The sequence below is a fragment of the Cinclus cinclus genome, chromosome 5, assembly GCF_963662255.1.
Source record: "Cinclus cinclus chromosome 5, bCinCin1.1, whole genome shotgun sequence".
Classification (NCBI taxonomy): Eukaryota; Metazoa; Chordata; class Aves; order Passeriformes; family Cinclidae; genus Cinclus; species Cinclus cinclus.
In genome coordinates, this window is record NC_085050.1 from 49,820,027 (window position 1) to 49,836,077 (window position 16,051).

A 16,051-nucleotide genomic window follows, 5' to 3' on the forward strand; every position below is an offset into this window, starting at 1 on the left:
AGCCCAGTACCAGTCTGCAGTATGACACCAGATGCTGTGGCAGGTCATTAATATTTAATTTTCAAAAGTATGTCAAAGAACTGGACTTAAAAATCTGATTAGCCTAAATCTAAGGTGGGGTGGTTTGAAGATTGCAACCTCATAAACACAAGAGCCCTGTGCCTCTCTGCTTCTCCCTGTACCTGTGCCTTGGTTCTGCACATACTCAAAATATTTGGAACAACCACTGCTCCTATTCACTTGTGTTTTCACTTCACATGTCAGGAAGTTCTCTACCTGTTGGTTCTATTCATTTTGCAAAAGCGCAGGTTACCTAGAAAAACTAAGTGTTCTGTTTTCTTTAAACAAGAGTGGATATCACTCCTATGATGCACACTAAAAAGAGCCACAATCATTTAAACGGAGGAAACAATCCAAGAGTTAGCAAAATTTGAGCAGGACCTACCAGACTTACTGCTTAAGTGTTCCCACAGTACCTCAGAGTCCACCCACACAATTATGCACATTCCCTATTGTGAAGGCCTTACTAATTAGAAGAGTCCGACTAAAGGATGAGAGAGAGGAAGCAGAAATAATTAAGGTTAAACACAGGGACCACAGTTCCCATCCCCTGAACTGATCGAATATATTCCCTCCATGAAACAGGCAAGGCTTTTTTTACCCTTTCAGAATCCGTCTTCCTTTTTCTTCTTTCTATCTATCCTGTCCTGGCTGTGCAAGTCCTGGTTTTAGCCATGTGTTTCAACCTCCACCCTAGCCCTTCCAATCATCAGACACCTCCATAAGCCAGTTCCATGCACTAACCTTGCAGAATAAAAATAAGACCACACCTTTTCCCCCCAAGTTTTCTGGAAGGCTAAGGAACAGGCTTGTGCAGAGTAAGAGACAGTGGGGTGAGGGAAAAGCAGGAATCCATCCCAAGTGGGCATCATGCTGGGGTTAGTTACTTGTATCTTCACTCTAGCTCATCATCTTACTGGAATCTCAATCAAGACAATTTTACTGCATTCTCATAGTTTGCAACTGTTTTCATCACTTTTATGTTGCTCATCTATACTTCTAAATAAACAGACTAGTTAGAACAAGGGAATAAGGAAGGACAGTGCTTGCTGCAAATACGGATGAAAATGTGACACTGAGAGTCTGAATCCACTGCCAGTTAATTCTTCTGCATAAAAGAAAGCAAGACTGAGACTCTGTGGAGTCAGGAAGCTGTGCCTTAGACACCATTGCTCTGGAGAGAAGAATCAGCATCCAAAGTTGCCATGTCAACACAACACTGCAGAACTGCCAGGGAAACGGGGTATGCCACATGTCCTCAACTGGGGGAGAAAAGCCTCAGTCTTATCTCTGTAAAACATCACAATGGGACTATGATGAATAGTGGAATTATGCAAAATTATGTATTTTGTCTGTTGCTTTTCAGATGAACGTTCTTAGACATACAGCAGACACTTCTCAGATAATACATTTATAATCTTCACAACTGTTAAGCTTGGTGGCTGTGAAATGACAGTCCCAACACACCAAAGTCCAGTAAAGTCCACACACACACATCCAGAAGCAGCAAGCTCTGATCATATCTCATAAAATAAGGGAGGTAAATGAAGGGGTCCAAGGGACAAGGCTGAATAACTTAATAAATGCATCATTTTAATGCATGAGTCATTTTTGTTTAAAAAAAAAAAAAGTAAAACAGACAAATATTCATTTTTAATATAGGAAAATTTGAGTTAAATGTCTGACTGGGGCAACAATTTCAGCACCAACATGCAAAAAATCATACCTAAAAAAAAAGGGCAAAAACACTCATCATAAAAATATAACTAATTGATGTCTCTTGTATAATGCATTTGTACAAGTATTTCTTGGAGAGTAATCACCCAGTGCTGCAACTACTCTAATCTAACAGCTGAAAACACCAGAATGTGTTAAAGAAGAGAAGATTTGTAATATATTAGAGAAGACCAAGCAAGGCACTGGGATGTGCAGTTATGTACTGGGTATACACATTGAAGCCTATTGTAGCTGCATCTTTGATCTGCCTCTATGGGCTTTGTCTCCATTTAATAAAACAACTTTGAAAAAAAGCAAGTGACTTATAACTGCAAGCAAGGCAAATTAGCTCATAGTATCAGAAAGGTTGGTTTAATTCTCCAGGTTTCTCAGTGATGACTTGAGCAGGTGTTCTAGTAGTGTCTCTTTTCAACATGGACCTGGCCTGTGCTGCTGCCAGCCAAGCTATGCCAGAAGGATTATGCAAGGGAACACAAGGCCAAATGACTGTGACAGGATTTCCCTATCTCTGCTATCCACACACATTTGTATTCTCCTACCTGGAACATTTGATTTGGTTGGTGCCTTTGGTTCAGCAGAAAAGCTGAATTTAAAAAGGCAAGTTATATATCTGCATTTCCCACTGCCTTCTCTGCCTGGACAGTGTTGTGTCATCTCCTGACATCTCTGAAGCCTCTGTGTCTTCAGCTTCTGGTGATAGAGGGTATCTGACAAAGTCCAGGAGAGACAGCTGTGCAGAGGAGCACTTTTCATGCTGATATTGCAAAAGGAAAAACATTCAGGACAAAACGAAAATCCCAGATACAAAGCACCAAACGTTTAAAGCCTTCACTGAGTTTTGCAGCTCAAGACCAATGTGCACTGAGCAAAGCAATCTTCAGTCTCTCCACCTCTGCTCACAGCCATTCATGTGGCTTACATAAACACTGCTCCAATATCACAACGATATACGTCTACAATAATATCGAATTAAAAACTAAATCAAAGGAAGGGGAAGAACATGAAAAAAATGTATTTTGGCAGAGCACTGAAGACTGATAAAAGTCTTTAATAATCGACAAGGCGGAAAGTCCTGGGGTCACATGAAAACCTTGAAAGGATTCCTGGCTTCAGCCTACTATTGATCCATCTCATGGCTCAGATAGTGACTTAACATCTTTATGTCTCTATTTACGTCCACATACGAGCGCAGCTGTAATAACCTTTATTATGGTTTTTAAAGGTTAATAACCTTATCAGGAAAAATACTGATGATACAGGACTGCAAGACCCAAAGTACAGTTAGCTCAATTTACTTATTTGCAGTTATCTCATTTATTCCTTACTTGCCTGTGGTTTTGCCAGGGAATAAACCCCTATGATGGGCAGGACATAATCAGGGACTGATTAGGTGAAATATCAGGAAGAAATGAAGAGACACAACCACAGAACCACAAGGACACAAGCAGTCTGGCTAGCATCTCCCAGGAAGCTTAAAGGTCTCTAAATATATTTTCAGTTGCCACAAGACATTTCTTCAAACAAATAAAAGGTTTTTTGTATCAATTCCTTAGTTTCTTCATTCTAGTCACAAAATAAGGCATGAAAGGAGTTCATCTGGAAAATGTGATGCTAACATGCTCCAGTGGCTGGCTGTTGAGAGCAGAGGTTTCTGTTCACAGTGCTTGTAACCAGCTCTCAATTAAGTTAACTTTCTTCTATTCTCAATTAGGCAAGACACAGAGCTTATAAATCCTAAATAAACAAGACTATAAGGACAGACTATATGTCACACATTCACCTTTGATGAACAGCATTTGAGTGCAGAGGAGACCTACAAGTCTCTGACACAGGACCAGATTCCCTTCCAAATTATGCCTCTATGCAAAAGTAATCACAGCATTTAATGCTGCTTTCTTATCTCACAGTTAAATGAGGACACTGGTTTTTTGGGTTTTTTGTTTTGGTTTGGTTTTTTTTTTTTCCAAATGCCAGTGGAAAAAAATACTTCCATTGTAAGCTAGATTTGATGTAAGGAAGTTTTTTTTCTGACATGGATATGTAAATATAACAAATACCTACATGTTTGGACTGCATCTTCATTCTTTTGTTTAAAGTGCCTTAAACTACTTCCCACTTCGTGGGAGAGGTTGGAGAGTTACCTGCAAGCATTGTAGGAAACTATTTGCCCAGAAATGCACACTTTATATAAAATTCAGAAACTTTTCTTTCATGTCTGTTTTCTTATTTGCTTCATCACAACGAGAGTCCTGTTCTCTTGTTACTACACCAACCCTACACTGCAAATCTTTTCCCAGTTTGGATTTGAGAGCAGGGGGATGGGAACACTGGAAAGCATGCTAGGACAGAAAACATATTGGAAACATTCCCTCCTCCCATAGTACAGTCAAAGGAACATAAAGCTTCAGGTGCTTGCTGTTGGGTACCCATCTCCAGGTATATTTTTTTCCTCACTTTATATTGCTGCCAACGTCATAAAGTTGCCAAGTATCTTCTTTCTGCTTGTCTCTCAAAAATGTTCTGGCTACTAACAATAGTACCTTCTCTATAAACTTGTTATTTTACATTCCAGAACAGTCTAGAAGAACAAACAGCAGCTGTTTATACTTGCATTTCTTCTAGAAATAATATATGTTCATGTACGTTAGGAATCTATGAGTGGGGTTTTGTGTATATATGCACATATATGCACAAAGGCATACAGAAACATGTATACAGATGTGTTCCAAAGCAATTTATCTGTGAGGCATCCTCTTTATACTCAATAAATGTAATATGAAACAGAGGGAATCTCCATTTGACATATTTTTGAGATGAAGAAAAAATAATTATATGAAGGGAGGGGGACATTGGTAGAGAATAATACTGGCAGGTGAATTCTTTAAGAATACTTCATCAAACTGCTGTCATGGGAAAATTTGTTTCCACAGATGGCAGAGAAAAAGAAAAGTCAGATATCTGTAGACCAGTGCTGGAAAATAAGGAAACACCATCTAAGTACAAATCCTGAAAAACAGAGACTTAAAAGTGGGGTTGACAAATTAGACTACATCAACAACAACAACAACAACAATAAAGCCCTCACTTAATAGCCCATGTCTTGGTTGGATGCCATTCTTCAAATTGAGAAATTTTTATAGCAAGACGTTATATGGATTAACCTGGTTTACCTATAGGTTTAAAACTGTCAGAAACGGGTTTTTGTGGAAAACCCTGCTGCCAAAAAATGCATAAGAGATTCTTGAAACCTTAAATGCCTAGAGAGTGCCTGTAAACAAAAATAGTAAGGCTTCTTCACACAGGGAAATTGTTGGAAGCAACAATCACTTTGTGACTTTGCATGCAGTTCATGCAGATAAACTCATGCAGAGTTTATCTTTCCTGATAAAACCTGGCAACACAGTGTCTTAGGCATCAGTCTTCATGGTCTTGAGCTTTCCTAAGGTAGAGTGGCTCTGCTCTGGTGGTGAGTGTGGGGCTATAAGTCTCTGCACCTGCAGTGATGCTACAGGTTGCAGAGTGCTGCTCAAGTGTCTGAGATCAGTGCTCCACAAGGATTATTGGGTGCTTTGAAAACAAAATTCTTTCTCAACATGTAAAACTACGGCACCTACAGGAATATTTACCGGAAGACCTAGGATCTTCAAAATTGCCTAGGAAAAAATAATCTTTCTGCTTGCTTTTCCTCTCACCCTCCCACCACCTCTGAAAAAAATTGTGTCTAGAAATAAGCAAGCACAGCAAACTTTCCTCAGCTCCTTTCTCTAAAGCCATTCATAGACTGCCCTCCCTCCTGCCTTGTTTCAAGGCAAGCTTCTAGGCCAATTGCTAGGGTGCTGAAAGTCAAAGATGGCAGCTTTGGCATGTCCAGTAACAATCCCCATGCTTGCTGAAGGGTGAATTACCTCAAGAAAGTCCCTTCTTTCTTTTCTGTTTTTCTGGACTGGTTTCTATTCAATTAACTGCTTTATACTTACACAACAAACAACTCCAAGGCTTGCCCAAATACAGTGTTCACTTCTACAATAACATTTTGCAGTCACACCTGCGTTTCTACCACTGTTTCTTGCCTTCTCTGCGTGAGTAGTACGTCATTTGCAATGTCTCCTTGCAGAGCAAATGTGGCTTTTGGCTCATTTTGGCTGATCATGACTTGCAGCAGGCTGCTCAAGGGAGAAAGTTCATGGCAACTGATCCATAGGCGTGAAGAGCAGATCACAAGGGGAGAGAGTGGTAACACATTCCAACCCATGGGCAACAGCTTGCCTTAAGTAGGAGGCAGACAAGAAATAACAAGGAAGCAGAAGAGTCATATGACTTTAAGCACCTTCTAAGTGCACAACAGAAGCACAGGTGAGAGAAATCTGTGCCAGCCAATGGAGCACATAGCAGTGCCAGTGTATTTCCACAGCATGCAAATGTCTGTGTGGAGATCAATACAATGCAGCTCCTAGTATGGACTTGCTGAGGGCCTTAGAGCAGCAGCATTGCCTCATCTCACACCAAATAATCTCTCCCAGGGAGGATGCAATCATGGATTTCTGGAACTGGTTTAAGTTTTTTGATAGTACACAAATGTTGCCTCCACAAAAGCCTATGCAGCTCCTAATGATGCATCATGTCTCCTTCACCCTTACCGTTAGTGAACAAAAAATATGCAGCAACACTTCAGCAGCTGAATTTTCCAAAAGATGGTCGGTAGACCATGGAAAGAGGTGCACTAGTTACTTAACAAGACCTAATTCCATTGGTCTGAAAAAAAATTCTTGTTTCTCACAGCAGCAGGAATTTAATTTTGCTCTCCCTATCTTACAAATTTTTTTAAGTCTCATAATTTGTACAATGGCAGTGGAAAAAATAGTCTCATGACTCTGTTATCAGACCATTTTATGTAACATGTTTGCAGTGAATGATTAAACAAAAAGATTATTGCTTAGTAAGTTTTGAGTGGTAGCCCAGAAATCATGCATGCAGAGCCAAATACTACTGTTGATGTTGAAGCACTTTTAAAAGGATTAACTCAAGTAGACAGTGCCAAAATTCATCCTTTGAGTAGGGAGGCGTGCTTGCCATTGAAATGTCAACGGGAAAGTCAACATTGATTTGAAACTTGACACAAAATGCACCAGGAACATCATTCTCGTGTTGCTTTAGAAATCAGTGCTACCGTACGCTGAAGGACAAATATGTGGTAATGAAGGTGGTGATGGCCATGGTTTGGGCAAATGGGGATGTGTAAGTTCATGCCTATGAAAATTCCCTTCATGAAAACTGTAAACATTTATGTGACCCACTAGGTTGTTCTGGAATAATTTACATCTGCAATGCTATGAGTGCTGGTAACGGAGATTTAAGTTCCAAATGGTCCCTGAGCTTCTGATTCCTTAACAATTTTCAGATCAAAAGTTCTATTAAAAATACTTGGGCATACACTCTCACAGAAGAATTTACAAGGTTCTCTATTATTTAAAAAGTGGGAGGGGTTTAAGTGCCAGCTCACAAAACGTTGTGAAAAGCAAAACCAAAATGAGCTATAAATTCCACTGCAGATTTTGTAACTAATTATCTTTATTAAACGTTTTTGCAATTCACTCAAGTCTAATGGAATGACTTGTCTGTACTTGTAAGTTAATTCTGACCAGGACAGAGTAAACATGCATTGCAATAACTATTGCAGAATAACTCATGTGTGAAAACATGTTCTGGAATCAGTCTGCCTTATTCCACTTTAAATTAATTCACTCACTCTGAAAGGAAGAATTTGGGATCTGACACATATCAGAACTGAGATCTCTTTTTTTTCAGATGTACTTCAGTTTGATATTTTCTCTCACTGTTCTTCCCTTTTCAGTATTTTTTACCATACATTTAATTTAGCTGTGCAGTAAGGAAAAAGGGAATAAGAAAAAAAGAAGGGAATTCTTCTGGAAAACCTCTTAGTGATTAATTCCTGCTGACGTTCCTGAATGCTACAGCAGATACTGTAACTAATGTTCTCAGGGTATCTGTACCTTTAGGTTCAGAACTTCAGGACTGCAGTACCCAAGACCCTTCTGTATTTTGCACAGCAGACTCTGTCTCAGTAACTCTGAAAGGAGTAGGGAGAAGATCAGCTTGGACACTACAGCTGCATAGTGAATGACCACAGCATCCTATAACATTTTTTTTAGAGATATCCATAGTTTTGCTCAAGATTTTGGTTACCATAGTCTTCTAGAGACTCTGAACACAGCAGTGATGACACTAGGATTCAGAATTGGTGGCTCTTTAGACAGTGTTTTACTCCTTTTCCCTGCAAGAGAGATGAGAAATGAGCTGATTTCTAGCACTGTCTAGCAGGCCAGAGCTGCTTACACAATAACCTTTAGCTCTTGTAGAATGGATGCTCAACCTCCTCCAATGGGGCTCACATAGTCAAAAAGGAAATAGTCCTCTATGTATGCAGCCACTCTTTCTATTGGGAATGTTTCAATAAAAAAATAAACATATATAAAAAGGAAACACAATAAAAATTCAAAGTAGTGTCAATAGAAAACTTCAGATCGTTCAAGGCAGCCTGTATTTCTTTTCCTTGGCTCTAGTTCTGACAGTCCTAAAAGCTGGTGCTCTGAACAAAATGGGTGTTTGCATCCTAGCTCTGAGTTAGCCAGGCAGGAAGTCCATTTTACAGTCCAAGTACTGTACTCTTGACCACAAAGCATACACCCGGGGCCAGGATATGATGTGACAATTTTAGGCTGGCTGCTACCAGATCAAAACCACTGTGGTCACAAGCTTCACTGAGCTGATTCAGTCCATAAACACCTTATTAAATTTTGGGGACGGAGAGGGTGGAAGTTTATTTTTTACAAATATTAGGCCAGATGAGGCTTATACTATCCTGGTGCAGATAGCATAATCTATAAACTCCAAATGATGTGCTTTGATGAATTTGACAGAAATTCAGTCATCAAGTGTATTCATCTCATCTGCCTGGAATCATGGCTCCAGAATGCTTCAGAAGTGAACAAAGCCAGTATCTGGTCCTGGATGATGTGCCCTGAGGCCAGGAAGTTAGATACCAGTCTGATGCAGATGCCCAAAAAAGGCATTCACTACACTGGAAAAACTGCAAGTATAAATCACTACACCAGGACTTAGGTGATCCTCAGATTGTGCTGATGAACAATGCTTCTGCAGATGATACCCAAAGCATGTTCACTGCTTTGAACATAGCAAGGGTCATGATTTTCAGTGTAAGAAAATAAAATTAGTAAAAGAAGAGATACAGCATCTCTGGAAATGCCTCTACACTTCAGCAGCAGTACTGGATGTAAAATGGCCAGCAGCAAAAAAACACATTTTAAGACACATAAAATCTCAGTGTGTGACAACATTTACATTACTTACCCCGGTATGTTAGCACTTGAAACCCTCCCTGGCTTGGGTAGGGAGCCACTGTAGGGAATTTCAAATAACCTGTATGTGCCATCTTTTCCTTCACATGAAAATATCCAGCCAGACCATGAAACAGACTGAATTCAGGGACATGGAATAAGAGCAGGAGGTCTTCACTGGTGTTTCACTAATCTATAATATTCACTAATTTGTAATATATAATAGGATAAATCTAAGAGAGAATAGGTGTTTCAGATTATGATAGACTCTCTACATTGCTTATGATTTCTGCAGTGAAATGCCTTGATACCTGCCCTGCATTAATTCCTTGCCTTCATGGACTGTTCATTTTTGAAATGCTGACAAGCACTTTTCCTCAGGAATCTAAGCATTTCAAAGGTCTGGAGAAACCTTGCAGAGTAAGAGAGAGAGAGAGAAGAGTGTGCGTGTCCATCGCGAAACATGCATGCAAATATTTGAACCAGAGAGAGCTTTCCACTTGAAAGGATATATCAAGCTCTATTGGCTCATCAGCTCTATTGAGCAAGTCTTAAATTTCTTAGGATGCATCATATTTCTAGATGGTATAAATTACTGTGGCATTTCTGGCCTCAGTGAAGTTGTGCAAGTCACAAGAGCCTTGGTTCAGTATCTTCATTCACAGTCCTGCATCCCCTGTCCCATGCATTCAAACAACTGTATGAAACATGTCATGTTTACACCCAAAATACACCAACAGCCTGAAGTACAAACCCACAGTCCATCAGTTTACAGCAGCTCACACACTCTCAGGTTATGCTATCTTGTACCAAACTAACATAAAAATGAAGTATCGAGAAAATTTTTAAAAATGGTTGAAAGAGTTACCAGTTTGGCTTGCAAACAAGCACCATGCGGAATACATTTCATTCCTAGCATTAATTTCCTTTGGTGCTCAAAACTTTTAAAGAATTCATTTCTTCCCTCCGGTTTCCTCATTGTCAATGTAATACAAGAGAACAATCTCCATTATTTTGTAAAATCTATTTGATTCATTCTTTGCTAGACACAAATTATAAAAAATTACAAGTTGAGATGTCCAATAATCACCTTATTATCAAACAAAATTGTAATTTATTAGAATATTTATTTGTCTTTTACTTTCAGAGTGTGTTGAAAAGCTGTATGTGAAGGCACTTCAGAAAACTTTTTTCAGAAAAAATCATCTGGTTCCATGGACATGATCAAATCAACCCTTTCTGGTGAAACACACTTTCAAAGAACACATCCAAACCTGTACATTTTAAAATCTGGGTAAAGAACTTCTCCAATATGCATTGCTTCATCTGTTAAACTTAGAACTGCTATTGCACATACCAATGATCAATTTTGAAAGCAAAAAACACCCTTGAGAACCATGGCATTGGGCTAAGCCTCACTTCCTATATCCCCCACTCCCCTTGTCAAGCCCACACAGAATCTGCTGTAGAGTTAGGTATCTGCTGCACTCCATGAGATTACTCCCTCCCAGTGCTGTTCAATGTGACCAAATATTTCTCTGTCCTTGCGGGCACCCAGCCCTCCTTGCACCACCCCACTGATGAACTATCACAATGCCTCCCACGCCCTGGAGCACACAGCTCATCAGGCAAATCCACACCTGCTCAATGCTGAAAGCTCTTCATGGCCACTCTCATGGAAACCACAGAGCCACCAGGAGAAACTCCTAACTGACTATGAAGCCCTCAGGCCAGAGAGGATGTCAGGATGACAGCGGCTTCCTGGAAAAACACAGCTGGCTCTGCTCTACAAAAAGCAGAAATTGTTTCACTGAGGCAACTGCTCCCTCCAAAACACCACAGCCTTGCAGGTAGCCATGGGGTCACCGGGCCTGGAGGTGGTCAGCGCAAAGATTCTTCCCCTCCGTGGCCCTAGGACACAGGATATTGTTTTAGGAGATTCTGGTCTTTACTCTGGTGTACCCCAAGTTCCCTTCTGGAAGGTTGTTTCTGTTTTGGTTAGGCTGGTAAAGAGAAGAAACAACTTTGGTGTGAACAACCAACCAAATCCACTATCAACAGTGCAGGGAAAAGCTGGCTCTTTTCAACTGGAAATAAAGGTCAGATAACTTTTTGTTCTGTCTATTGTTAGCAGTGACTGCAAACATTTCTGGACAAAACAACTCAGCTGTCTGTCCTATTAAGTTCTCATGGTGTTTTGCACACATGATGATGGCCCACAGCTTTTTTTCTAAGCTTTCCTGGATAAAATTAGGGAGTTGGTCCAAGTAGACCATTCCCAAGGGACAGGTTGGTTGCACTCACCTTGCCCTTCGAGGCTAACATTGATGTGAGCCATTCTGGGTCAGAGGAGCAGGTGACAAATGATTAGGACTTTTTATATTTTTGTACAAAACTACTAGGTCATTTGCACCCTTACATATTTTAGTACTCTTATGTCTGTTGCTTTTAAATTAGCCTTAAGTCCTTCTGCAATTGTTGGTCCAACTTTACATGGAAATTCACAAGTTAGTACAGAAACAACTGGTTTATTAAAATTTCTTAAGTGAACCTAAATCTCAGAAAAATGTGGATCTCAAAGCAAACTTTGTTGGTTGAGACCATGTCTAATTTTACTATAAAGCAAATTATGCAACAGGATAACCTGCTTACTGTGTTGGTTGAGTCACCTTCGCCACAGGCTTTCACAGGAGGTGATATAACATCCTTGTAGGCTTACAGAATTAGTGACTGTGCTTTGATTGTGTGACAGGAGCAATGTTGGGCTGGAACACAGAGAGGATATCGCCTAAGCTCTGGGTGTGCAATTTCTGTTTTCATACTGCAAAACCCTCAGGCATAGGGAAAACAAACACAAAATGCTGTGTAAGAAAACCTACACATCGTTTATATTCCCCAAAATTATGCAGTAACCAGGTTTTTTGGGACACAAATCAGACAGCTAGTAACACTTGAAACAAGCAGTCTAAAATGACTGACATTGCTTTTTTTCCCTTCCCCAGTTCATAAGTTCTTGAGTCATCTTGGTACTGCAAAGGTTCAGTGATGCCTGTGCCCTTCAGGAGCAGCAAGCTTTTGACCCCACTCGTGCAAGAATTTAATGGCATCAGTAGTCACAAAAGCAGGCTCTTTTCCTGGGTTGTGTGTGATTCAGGCTAACCAGAGGGCAGAGGGAGCAGTGGCCAGCAGACACATCCTGCAAAGGTGGTGAGAGCATGACTCAAACACTATCCCCATAAGCTATCATTTAGCTGTTTTCCTACATTTAGTTTTTCAAAGTTCTTTTGCTTGATGTTTAATTTCTTACTGAACCTTGAGCGACCTAGTAGGACAAATTACATCAACCATGAGTAATCATTTGTTTGTAGCTAGTTACTCTTAACACTACCAGGTAGCTTAGTCAATAATAACAAAGAAGGCAAAAATTCTCAATAAATGCTCTTTATCTGAATTTAAAGGGTGTCCTTTTTTGTGTCTTTGATGGTTGAATAAGCTGTGTGGAAAACTTGGACATTACTGTGGAACAGAGCTATAAATATATAAATTGCTGTATATGTGGATTTCTATCAGTTATGGTTTGTACCAGTTGCTGGTCTTGCTGCTTGGCTCTGTTTGGTCAGACTTACTCCAGAGATGCCCTGCTGCAAATTTTGTCTCAATTCTCTCCCTCTTCCTCCTTTCTTGTTTTAGAACAAGTATCTGAATGCAGCACTTTTTATGGTGGGTCCTGAGGTACAGAATTACCTTCTGCTGACATACAGGTAATTTTTCCAATCCCAGTTTCCAAACAATACCAACATCATCTATCTATCCAGCCATCTGTCTGTCTTCAAAGCTGTATTACTGTGACCCATGGTAACTCCAATTCCTTTCTCGACCTTTTCTTCGACTTAATTCTGTTTATTTTCTATCCCTTCCAGATGCTCCGGTTAGGCTGGAGGTTTCAGGCATGAAGTAGGATTGAATGTATTAATAAATCAAATCAGGTAACCCTAACTGTATTTTCTGGCCCTTTACTCCTATGAATTTCCTTAGGGTTTGTCAGGATAATATTAAGTGGCTGCATCCTACTATTGAATTGTTTTATTAAGTTTAACTGAAAATTTCTGGGGAACTGTAATTTTTGTGTTTAGTTGAGTAATACCAGAAACATCAAAATCCTAATCCAGACTTATGGTTCTTACAATTGCTACTAAAATACAAAGGCAAATGTCAGTCTGTGCAGTACACTGACAAAACCCAAACTGGTTTTGGATACCAAAATAAAAGTAGAAATTTTGCTTTTAGACAAATACCGTGGTTTCCTGGGTTATATAACTTGCATAGCACTTCTGCATGTCACTGGGAAGCCCAATTCACTGCTGTTTGCACTGCATTAGATTAGATGTCAATTATAAAGAGACAATCAAACTTCAAAACATTTATAGCAGAATTACTGTAATTTTGTTCATGTGATCTAAAACAGGTTGCCTGATTTTCAGACAGGGTAGCTACATTCAATCTTTATTCAGGATCATAGCAAGTCTCCTACAAAAATACCCAGGAATTTTCCCAGATACATGGAACCACTGGCAGCACCAGGACACTAGGAATGTAGTTACTAGGAGAGTAAAAGCCCATGTCTTGTCTGAAAAGAGTTAAATAATAGTTCCATAAAGTGCAGGGCAGAGGTACATCAACAGCCCTTATGCAGGAATAACCTGCCAATAAAGTCTCTGATCAAAACAGTTCCAAAGCCATGCAACCAGTTCCAGGGCCTCAGAGACATGACTGACTGAAATGCGGTGAGGAGTCACTACAAAAATCCTTGTGCAGGAGTCTTTAAATGAGACAGCCATCCCTCTTAGATGCCCTATTATTATGTTGGAGCTACAAGGGTATTTAAATAATAGATTTTTCTTCAGAAACTGTTTTGTCAAACTAAACACATTTGTTCAAATTATCAGTTTCAATGTTTTTGACAGGATTTTGCAAGTCCAGTGTACATAAAAGAGATGCACTTAAATAGAGAGACTGACCTTTTCACTCTGCAAGCAGAGATTTCAACAAAGTTGTACCTGATTACAAGTTTCAGAGGATTTCAAAAGTTTTGAAAGACTCTGAGGTATTTGTGAAACAGAGCCTGCCTTTTTATGGCTTGTTCCAATGTTGACATGCACTGAGAGGCAAAGCAGGATCTGGCACTCTTGCTAATCCAGCAAACTGACTCAGAAGCATAGCTGGAGACTAATAGGACTCAGGATGACACAAGCTAACAGCTGATAGATTCTTTTGGCCAATCTCCTTACTCTGATATCTTCTATTATCTTTTCAAGTGTACAGTGAGGCTTTCTAACTAACTACTGCTGTGTTAAGTATCTATGTCTGCGTCTTTTATTTCCAGTACAATCTGCAATAGCAGTATGAATATCCCAGTCACAGTCTCTCCTCTATGCTTGTATCAGACAACATTAAATAAGTTGTTGCCTTAAACAGAACTTTGCAGATGTTGAAGAGGAGATACCCATGACTCAAAGATGGCACCAAGGATATTTCACTTTCAGTGAACCATGTTCCACTTAGAAGTTTCCTAAAAAACAATGAATACAGATTAAAGACCCTCAAAAACCTGCTCACTGACATACAGCAAATGAAAAGGAAATGTGAAGCATTTTAACCAGAAGTCTGTTCAAATGAATTAAGACTGTATCAGAACAAGAACTTGGTCATTTTTATACACAGTTTTTACCTGAATGTAAACTGTTGGAACAACATAGATTCAACGTGAGAAACCATTAATACTGCTGTCTGAAGTGAAGCTTGTCCATAATGATCATGAAAATTCCAGAGTCTCTCCTGTTGCCAAAGTAAATTAAATTTACTGCATTAACTTCATTTAAAAATATCTCTTCAGCTGGGGCAGAAATTTGGAGCCAGCTGCCCTACCTCTCAGCGCATGTAAATGATAATGACAGGTGAATATGCACTGTACAGTAGCTTCATATTTCTACTCCTAGAACCCATGTCACTTTCTATTTTTGAGAGCTGACTGAGTGTTTACTAGGCTACACTTCACCCCCTCCTTCCTCTGTACCATAACCTTGTAACCCAAGACGCCGGTGGCCGTGCTGGTTTTGCAGTGCTCTGACCTTTTGCTCCTCCGCTCGGAATTGCCTGGGTTTATCCCACAAGGATGCCAGTTGGGTTATACCAATAACCTTTCATGACATGCCTGGTGAACTTCCCAACAGAAACAGGAAAGGGTCACTGCTTACCTCGCTTCACAGAGCAGCAAAGTTGGGTTCCTGTTAAGCTGGGATAGTGTTAGATGTTTCTGAAATTACCCTGGATATACATGGGGCTGTGAAGGGAATTACGATTTAGCCTTTGGGTGACGGACCCACAGGTAGTGTGGGGACTGAATGTGCTGTCTGGGGACCTTTCTCCAGTCTTTATCCAGGCAAAATAGTTAGTGGACTTCTGATTTTACTTAGTAAAGACAGATCAAGCCACTTGTGGAATCATCATGTGTATCTAACAAGAAAAAGGCAATTTCTTAGTTACTATGTCACTGTACATCACTCCACATACCCACCTGATCCCAGAAAGATATCCAGAGAAGGAATGATATGATACATGGGAAGATGTCTGAGTCATTTTGTCATTCCCATCTGGAGGGTCACCACCAAAACTCCCTGGGAGTTTTATCTGTGTGCCAACAAGAAGATAAATCTGGAACTAAAGCACTGACTGCCAGTGTTTGGTGGTCTGGTTCACAGAATAAAAAAATGTTGGAGGAAGCCGGACAATTGCTGCTATTTTTTAGTAAAACTCTAGCTTTTTTATTGATGTAAAATCTTTTAGTCTATCTAAAAGTAAAACAACAGATTTGCACCCTT